General features: G+C 39.2%; 1 long non-coding RNA gene across 1 annotated transcript in view; it reads left to right on the top strand.

The window, feature by feature from the left end:
- LOC117043607 overlaps nucleotides 1-10,504 on the top strand; it is a 65,218-nt gene extending 54,714 nt beyond the window's left edge. Inside the window, exon 3 of the long non-coding RNA XR_004426208.1 lies at nucleotides 10,317-10,504. This is a non-coding gene — a long non-coding RNA (uncharacterized LOC117043607). The remainder of the gene's footprint in view (nucleotides 1-10,316) is intronic.
- Nucleotides 10,505-10,617: the final 113 nt, after the last annotated feature.

Here is a 10,617-nt window from a genome sequence, read left to right on the forward strand (position 1 = left end):
TCACCTTACTACACATCCATACTCTCAGTGGTTAGTCAGATTCTCCATAGGCTCCCAAACTGTAGTCCACGAAACACCAATGGTCCACAGGCTTCATTCAAGTAGTCCATGGTATGTCCGCGCTAAATATTCATGTTGCTTTTTTAAAATTGCTTCTTTTATTTCTTATATTGTATTCCGTTGTATTACAGTTTGAATTCTGTGGAATGCACATCGTAATACAATAAGGTGCAACACAAGAAATAAAGGAAGAAATAGTAGTGCAATTGAAAATCATACAAAACCACTAGAATGCCTATATTACGCAAATCCACTTGAAAAAACACGTAAATGTAATAGGCTGTATAATAACAATTGTTTATTGAAAATCATACAGCATCCAGCACAGCACATTATAATTGCTACAACAGCAGTTTTCAAGTAGTCCGTGGGATAAAATGTTTGAGTGTTTGATTGTTCCACAAGCTTATCCTTGATGCATTAAGGTTGCTAATCAATTATTTTATTACCCCTTAATTACTTAGTAATCGTTTATTTTTTATTCTTTTTGGTTGCCTGTATTTTTACTGTTATTTCAAAACAAAATTCCATGCTAAAATTGACAGAGGAAGACTCTCTGTGATAGTGTTTACCAACTGCAGGTTTTTAAAAGCACTTTTTTTAAAAAAGGCCTTGTTAATTTGTGATCTTTTTTTTAGCTGATCAAAACTGTTTTAAGTGATTAACTGATTTAGCATCACAGTGCTAAATGCTTACATTTTCCCCATTGAAATAAACGAGACTTTAAAGTGTTTTGCTTTGGCTGTATTTTTCCTTTAAATTCTTTCCCAGTTATCTGAAATATCTTAGCTTCTGGGTTCTTTGTAACAGACACCATTGCATCATAATAACTCAGGCATATTACCATGCATCTTTACATTGATTTTGCATATAGCTCTACTCTGAAATCCACATGCTTTTGTGAAGCATACTCTCCCCCCATCCCATATAAGTCCCTTTATTATAGCAGTGCCAGCTACTTCGGCTATCGTTAAATGTCTGTCAGCATTTCCATTCTAAACCTTATTTTCAGGGGATTTATTTCCTAGATATTTTAAGTCACATCCCTCTAGGTTTGCCATAGAAATTCATAACATAAAGTAGGTGTCAATTTATTTTTCTTTTATTCCACCCCCCCCACTCACCCCACATTCTGTCTGAGTGACTACTTCCATACAAAACTGTAACATGGCATTCATAGGGGTTGACTGGGCATTTTGTTCTCAGAAATTGTAGATGGGTCCATCTACGCACACTATGATAAAAAGACACATTGCAGCATAAAGAGGATGAAAAGGGTGCACTTCAAGTTACAGAAGAACGCTTGGTTGTTTACAGTTTTGCTCTTAACAATTTACCTTTTTAAAGAATGCATTAGGGCCACAACCAAAATAAAAATAAAAATTCAAGGTCACTGATAATTAAAGTACCGGTACAATATACTCAGAAACAAGTTCTGGTGAATTCAGTGGGGTTTTCTCCTAGGTAAGTGCTCACAGGATTGCAGCCTTACATCCTAGAATAGTAAGCATTGTTATTTATAAAGGCTAGGCTCTCTAAAAGAGAATTTAAAACATCTGCACAAAAGTACAGTTCCTAGAATCCTTTATACTGAGAGGTTCTAAACAAGTTACACATTAATACCTGTTTGCAGGGCCTATTTTAATGCTGTATTGCAAAGGGCCTTGCAAAGTCTGGAAGCTACTACTGGGACACAAAAAACTTACCCAATGACTTTATTAACAGAGAGCCTTCTAACAATAACTTTATGGGGGCTGCTCCCCACCCTCAAGTTGATGGGCTTTGCCGTTCAAATGGTGTGTGTGCACCGTGTCGTGTGATCGATTATGCGGGGTGAGGCTTACATGGGTCTTCCAGTATTTTATTCAAGTTGCCACCCCTGGTACTCAGATCCAGCTTCAAAAAGAACAACTCTGACAGGATCCCAATGTCAAATGGATCAAGTGACTGAGTTGGCCCTATTCTTCAGGAAGCATTGTGTTGTTGTTGGTTTTTTTGCAGACACATTGTTTTCAGATGAGATAACATTTATTCACAGCCTCATTCCTCACCAGTAGTCTGAAGTGGTTCAGTTAGGACAGAGGAATCTGGCTTCTATCAAGTCAGACCATTAATCCATCAAGCTCAGTGTTGTCTGCTCTACACTGACTACCTGTGGCAGGCTCTCTAGGATTTCAAATATAGTGGTACCTTAGTTGCATGTGTATATCCCACCCCCCGCCCCCCGAGTTGAAATAAAGACACAGGAAGCAAAGAATAAGGTTAAATGGGCATGAAAAGGCCACAACTTTATTGGTTACGGATGTTGAGCGGTATTGGCTTAGGCATTGGAACTACCGACTATATCCGACTCCAGCACGTTGTGCTGGCAGTCCGGGAAGGGTTAACCACCAATGGGTGAGAACCCTGCTGCTGCACATCAGCTAGGGACTCACCCTGTGATTACCGCTCTGGGGCGTGCCTTTGGCCCTCACCTTACCACGGCTTCGGACAGGGACACGCCCCCCCCGGACTCATTTACTGAAGTACCCTTCATAGGCTTGGGGGGAGGTGATGGCCGAACCTCCCCCCCCACCTTCAACCTTCCTAAGCTAATCCAATGCCTACCCACCAAAACCAAGTTGTGACTAGTTGCTACAAGGTAGGCGAAAACCACCAGGCTGGTGCCAATTTGCCTAATGGGAAAATTCCTACCAGGCCCCTTAACGGCGACCAACCGTGGTTCATAGCAAGGTGATGAAACCACTACCTAAAGGGTGGGAGGGTGGGAAAGCGAGCAGGAAGGGATCCCAAGGCAAGAGGCTGATTCCTGTCCGTGCACTGGCTTAAATGCAGCCAGCCACGCCCGATAGCTGTGCCAATTGGCCAGCTAGCCGGGCACCGTGCCCAGGGGTCAGCCAACGGGGGCAGGGGATGAAATTATCCCCTGTGCACGTGTGGGGCTCGTGCTACTGCAACCCCCCTCCTTCCTAAAGGGGTGGAAGGGGCTTTCCCAAATGGCTTAGTTGTCGAACAGATTGGCTCCGGAATGACGCAAACCCAGAGGTTAGTGTTCCAGTTTGCGAATGTTTTTCAGAAGCCGAACGTCCAACATGGCTTCCGCTTGAGTTCAGGAAGCTCCTGCAGCCAATTGGAAGCCATGCCTTGGTTTTCCAATGGTTTTCGGGAGACAAAGGGACTCCTGGAACGGATTAAGTTTGAGAACCAAGGTACCACTGTCGAAGTCTTTCTTTGCCCTACTGGAGATACCAGGGATTGAAACTGGGACCTTTCACCTGCAAAGGATATCTTCTACCACAGAGCCACAGCAGCCATTTTACTGTATTGCTAATAACAGATGTATAATTACAGATGTAATTTAAAGGAAGTTAGTATTTTCATCATTTAGTTTAGTTTAAAATGTACTGTCCATGTTATTTCTACTTGATTTGTTTAAACCTCAGTTAATCGTATAGTGTTCGTTTGCAACCAGACTGTTAAAAAAGAATAGGCTAGATTGTATTTTATTCTATTTTGATACAAGAACATCTGCCCTGCCCTGCTGGTGCCCATGAGCCACTCAGGACGGCTTACAATAACTTAAAATCGTTGTTAAAATACAAAGAAAATGCACAATGGAAATATATTAAAATAAATCTAAAATGCGACATTAAAAAATACACCCAAGGGAGAAGCTACAGATAAAACATGACCTTTACAGCAGATGCCTGGCAGGCAAAAGCCTACTGGAATAAAAATATTCTTTAATGACCAGTTTGCCTGCCATTAGCACTCTTCCTTCTGCCCACTGCCCTTGTAATGACTGCTCCCCAAAACCTCCTACTACACTAATCCTTCCCTCATATTTACAAAGTATCACAGCAGGAGAAAATGATGGTTGGCATCTGTCTGTTTCAGGAGACAATGGGGGAGTGTGCCTTTGGGGGTGAAGTCAAACTGTTGGAAGGTTACAATGCCTGCTCTGGCTGTAGAGACTGATTTGGGAGAGACATGTTTTGTTGCAGCTGGGGCAGATGAAGGCATCTGGTTGTGCTGCTGCAGAGGCACCATGATGTTTCTTCTCTCTGTGCTCCTCCCAGCAGTAATTTCTCCACTAGGCACTGCTATGGATGCATGACCTGTTTCCCAGCAAAGCAGTCATTGTACATTGATGTTACGTGCAGCAGCAAAACCAGATGTCTTTATCGGCCCCACCAGTAGCAAAACATGTTTCTCCTGTATTGGTATCTACAGAAGGCACTGAAACTCTCCATTGGTTTGACTTCACCCTCAAAGGCATACTCTTCCATTGTCTCCCAAGACAGATGGGTGCCAACAATATGGTTGAATGTATAAGTAGATTTTCATTTAGATAAACCTATCCATTTGTGAAATCAAAGCGATTAATTGACTCACTCAATAGATTATTGAGACAAAGAAGAGAGAAGATAAAGGTAATATCTTTTGTTAGAACAATTCAAATTGATTAAAATGTTCTGCAAACTTCTGAAGCATGCAAGATTCTTTGTTGAGTGTAGAAGTTAAAAGCCAAAATGAAATGAAATGAATGGATTTGTGTCCTTACATATTTTACTTATTTTACTATTCAACTGGACTTGTCCAGAAAAGCAAGAGATTATGTTTCAGGTTAAAACTATTTTAGGAACAACCTTGGAAAACAATATGTTACTTACACATTTCTCTAGGTAAGATCTGTGCAACCAGTTGAGAATGTTCCTTATAGACATCACTAACTTCTAAACCAAACTGGAATGTGTTTCATATAGAGTATAGGGCAGTATATAAATTCAATAATTAATTAATTAAGCAAGTAATGCTCCCACCATATTCTGTAATGCAGAGGCAGGGAATGATTTCCAGTCCAAGGTAACATCCAATGATAACCTAGGAGTGCAAAAGCTCCAGATAAGGTTTTTCTTTTAGTTTTATCAAAATTACTTTGACTTTTCTAGATATTCTTTTTTCTTTTCTTTTTTTTGTTTAGGAGGAAAATCCCAGGCTTCTGTGGCATTTTAGTGGCAGCTCTTAATAATTTCAAAAATTTCAAAAATTTATTTAATTTTTATATTTCTGTGGCTGTAAGTTGGACCACATGTAGAAGTGTAGACCAGTTGTTCAGAAGTTCATTTGCTTTTTATAAAATAAATCAATAAAACTTATTTATAGACATTGTCCTTTGGCATGCAATACAGCTGATGACCACTCATCAAGATGTTACATAGTTCAGCATATTGTAACTATCTATGTGCAATACTGAGTACACCAAGTTTCTGATTTACTATTCCTTTTAAAACTCTGAATGGGTTCCTTATTAAAACTCACAGTAATGTTCTTAATATCAATAGATTCTGTCATAAATAAATAAAAATAGATCATTTCCATTTAAAAATTCAGTAAGGTAAGCAGATTCCTTTTGTGCTAGTCTGTATAAGCAGTATCAAACAATTGGATTGCTCTGAAAACATGTATAACATTTCTATGGGGAACATGTATAACATGTCTTAGGACATGTATAACATGTCTATGGGGAGCCATGAACTTTCAAAATCTTCTTACCATTTTCCCAGGAATTAAATGATGTGCATAAAAAAAACCTGTGGGTACTCAAATGGGAGTATTTTATGTGCATGATAAAGGGGGTATGAAGTTAAATGGAGAAGATCCTAACACAGGTGGAGTCTTCCTCTTGCTCAGCACTAACAAAAAAATATGAATGGTTGTAGATTATTCTGGTAGAGGATTGTCATTGATCCGTACTAGATTTGTGAGAGAGTGACTGCCCCATTCTGCTTGAGATGAAGGGAGCTCAAAGAGAGCAACTGCTTTGTTCTCTTTTTGTTTCCCTTTTCATGGTTTGGGGATGAGATCAGAGACATTCAGATCTACTGTGCTGCTAATTCTCATGTTCATTCAGTGAGCCAATCCACAAATTTTCCCATATAGAACCAGCATGCAAAAGGTCCCTACGGATACTCTCTTGCAGAACTGATACTTCATGCTGTGTTTGAGACAGCAGCACCTAAAATACATTTATAGGTTTAGGAAGTTTGAGAAATATACAATGTCTGAGTTTCAGAGTCTTGAAAAACCTGGAAGGTACATTCCATTGCAAGCCTTGGTTCCATGCGCTTCACCTTCCCTCTCACTGATGTGGCTGGAAGGAGGAGTTTAGAAGCTTTCCATACCATTTTTTTAAATTAATTGCAGTTATGTCTTAGCTCTAAATCATGGCTAAATTTAGCTATAGATTTTTGGAGCAAAAAACCCTTCATATCTTGTGATTTGATGTTGATTTGTTTCCAGCAAGCTATAGTTAATATGAAACACAGTTTGCTAGGTTTGGGCAAAATGAAAATCTGTGGTTAATCAAAAGTGAAGTGAACAATTGCTAACTCCTCTTTGCAGCTGTGTCTAAATAGAGAAGAGGAAGGTCATGAATTGCTCTGTCCTATGCCTATCATGATAAGACATGACTGAATGAAGTCTAAATGCAACCATTTTGTGCCTTTGTGCATGCATCTCGATATGTGCTGCAAATACCGTGCCATAGTTCTTATATGCATAAAAGGGGTTTTGTTGAACATTCATGTTACATTTCCAGATGTCAGGCCAATAAACTAGGAAAGCAGCAAAATATTCACCAGGTACTTATTGTGCAATACACTGTATTGTATTTTTTAAAAAACCACTGATGTGATTATCTTCTTCTTTGGTGATCACTTGTAGCCAAGTAAGATAGTCTTCCATGAACAGAGTCTTAACAGTGAGTACATACGTGACTGTGGTAGCCAATTCTGGATCCACAGGTCCTTCTACAGTGGGGACATAGGTTTCCAGGTGGGAGTTGATCACAGTGAGGGTTTGCCAAACGCGCCTTCCTCTTAGCTCATTTCTCCCTTTCACACTGAGTTCGTGCTTCTTCAAAGTCCATGATACCTTTGGTAAAGGTTGTTCTCCAATTGGAGTGCTCCCAGCATCAGCATCAATCTGATGTTCCTTCCCTGGCCTGGTAACAATGAGACTTACTGCCTTGAGAGCCTAGTATGAAAAGGGTAGCAAGAATAATAGTGAAGCCTAGCTGTTTTATTTGAACTCATTGCATAAAGCATTGCACCAGGTTAAAAGAATAATATCTTCAGGAACTTGAGTTACAGTTATATTAAAGCAATATTGATTATTTAAATATATTTTCCTCTGAGGGAGATTTAGAATCAGCTACAAAATCTTATTAAAACAAATTCTTGTTTTTTAATTATACCCAGGCTAGTAAATTATGTAATTTCCTATGGGGATACAATTGAGAAACTGACTGTTGACATTTTCAGTTTGTTACTCTCTATCTGAACCTTTCTAAAGGGCCAGTCTAAAATACAAAGGCACTGATGTTAATTTCACTACAATAAATGGGCTGAGCCTCCATAGAATGCCTTGCTGACTTTAGGATCAAGGCACATGTTTACGCTTGTGGTAAATGTGTGTGATGCTTCTGAGCTTCTGTGTGCTTACATAAGAATGCAGTCTTTGATTATAGAAGCAAACATTCTATGTTTGCTTGGAAATTGTCTTGCTCAGTCAACAATGGATGTTTCTGGGTTTGGAAATATGAGGCAGCCTTTGGGGCTAGGATTGCATCAGAGCTGCACAGGTAAGGTATCTAGAAGCTGACGTAACAGGGAGTCTGGAGGCTGCATGCTGAATGAATTGTATTTTCCTAGATATTTTCAAAGGCAGTCTTACTTGGAGCATGTGAAAACAATCTAGTCCGGATGAGGTACCATGGCTACAGTGATTTTATCAAAGTAAGGCAACCGATAAAAGTACTGTTGACTGTGGCCAATACTTGGGTATCCTGGAGTAGTGCCAGATCAAAGAACATACCAAGGCTCCTAACATGCCCTGGGAAGGCATGCAAGCAGTATCTGTGAGCAACAGCACTTCCCCCCCCCCATCACCACCTTGAAGTTTGGGGACACTTGGACACTAAATCTGCTACCAAACCTTCCCCCCTCCCCCCAAAAAAGGAATTTAGCAGCAATGCTACTCAAGTTGGCATGTGAAAGGAAAGAATGGAAACAGGAGCACGAGACCTATCCTTCTTTTCCCTTCAACTTCAGCCATCTTAAGGGAGTTGTGGATGTAGTGCAAGCAACCCCCACATTTTTTTCTTAAACTGCCCAGCATCCTGTTCCTCTGCTATTTTTTTTTGTTTGTTTTTATTTTGATGACATGAAATTGCACCTGTACTGAGGGTAAATCTCTAGAAGTCTGTGTGAGAAGAGTGTGTGTTTTCTGATCTCTGGGATGAGAATGGAACGCTGGCACGGTGTACAATGATCTCAGCAGTGCAGACATTACAGCTCATTGCACTCATGGTGAGTTCAGTTGTGGATCAATCTGGAATTTAACAGGCTTCACGTTGCTACTTTTGCAATCAGCTTTTGGCAGTTCCTTGCAAGGGTTTCATGTCCTGTTGTCACTGTCCTGCTTATTTATTTATTTATTTATCTATCTATCTATCTATCCATCCCACCCCCTTTTGTTTGTTGCTGAAGGCAACTAATTGTTTTTAGACTCTTTGAAAAACTTATACTATCTTGTCACACTTTTCTTTTTTCCAGCCTCCACGGTTCTTCAAACATTCTGTAATATCATGCAGCATGTATAAAGGCATTTCAGCTTGATTCAAGTAACGTATGTGCATGAGACTGGGAGAGAAAGAGAGAAAAATTATTCAAATGTTGTTGTTTTGTAATCTTACTTTGGATTATACAGAGATGTGTGTCATACATGCATGTATCTTCTCACTATCGTTACTGCTGATATTATGAGATATTGTTGAGAGCATTTAGGCTTAAGTTTCCTCCCCCGCTCCAGCCAACAAGATTTCTGAAAACTTCTAATTTTACAGCTCTAAGCTAAACTTACAAGAATCTTGAAAAACAGTGCAGTTCCTTCATTAATTTTGTATTTAATATATTTCCCCTTCCGATATATAACACAGAGAAATGCACACGCAACCATTACTATGTGAGCATGATTGCTTATCTCCATTATTACATTTATCTTCACTTGTGAGAAGAGATATAATAATTCATTTGTGGCTGCGACACTTGTGAATTATCCCTCTTCACAAGAGGAAATATATGTCATAAGAGAGATCAGTTTCTATGTGTTCTTTTCCAGCATACAGGGGATTTATTACAGGGCTATTGGTGTTTATCTTGATGAGATACAGATTACTTCCTCATGGGTAATGAGGGGATCCTGTTTTTTAAGGATAAATTCCATGTTGTTAGTACAGATTGGAAATTTTCCGTGTTATATGTTTCTCCATAAAATCAATTCTCAATTTTAAATCCACACACAACCTCCTAGATACTGCTCCAGGGCCCCTCAAATCCCAAGAGATAACAATGGCCAGAGCCCGCAGTGATACACAGAGATATGGCAAAAGGATGCTGGAAGCACCAAGGATTGTTTTGAAGTATTAAAAACTTGTATACTTTGTACTGATGCTTCAGTTGCATTCTAATACATCTCTATGTGCATTTATGGTGCTGGCTAGTAGAGTTGGAACTTCCACTCTATAGATCAGGATCCTTTAACTTCTACTACCAAAGAGCTGCTGCAGCAGAAACAAGGAATAAATGGCTGTGCACATGGGTGAAGCAACTACAGACGGACAGATTTAGGGGTTATGACCATTGACAGTTTCTCCGTTTTCCTTGCTTAAATAGGCAATGATGCTATTTTTGTCATGTTGCTTCCTCCCCCCCCCCCCATGAATAAATTTTATACTGCATATAGCTAGACTATCAGATAGCTGTAGTATATTGATGCTCTTGATTTTATCAATTTGCTTTCTCATTATTTCTATTGTGTTGAACCGGGAGATCCCAACAGTCTAATGTAATAACACAGGCAAGAGCAGGAAAGCTAATTAATTTGCATACAAAAATATTCAGCAGCGCAGAACCCGCTGTAACAAGGCATAAGTGAAATAGGATAAAGCATAATATTTTGCTTTTGGGGTTGGTAGGAGTATTCCTGTGGATTTTTAATCTAGCAGCAAAGAGCCAGGGCTCAAGTACAGCCAAAACATTTTTTTTAAAACCCTATTATAGATTCTTTAGGTATCAGCATTGCATAATGCTGCAATGTATCATGTTTCATTGTGGCACTTTCTCCCATTTGTCACTTTGCGTCACATTGCTATATCTCAAAAATCACAGCGTTTCCTCCTTTTTCCTCTTTAGGAAGGCAAATGGGCACAAAAGATCTGGCATTGAAGACAAGGATATTTCAAGGATCAGGGTCTCTGAATAAGAAGAAATTTAAATTGATATTTCAAGGATCTGCTATCCGAGAGAGGAATTGATTATTTAAACTGATCTGCTCCGAAGCCAAGATATTCAGGAGAATAAAGTATTTGCTTTTGCATTTGAACCGTTCCTCTTTAATGGAAAGGTTTTTCTTTTTTAAAAAATAAAAAATGTTACACATTGTAGAAAAACATTTTCCTTAATTTGTTTTCAGAATTCTCATTTAATATTAACA

The sequence above is a fragment of the Lacerta agilis genome, chromosome 3 (genome assembly GCF_009819535.1).
Source record: "Lacerta agilis isolate rLacAgi1 chromosome 3, rLacAgi1.pri, whole genome shotgun sequence".
Taxonomy (NCBI): domain Eukaryota; kingdom Metazoa; phylum Chordata; class Lepidosauria; order Squamata; family Lacertidae; genus Lacerta; species Lacerta agilis.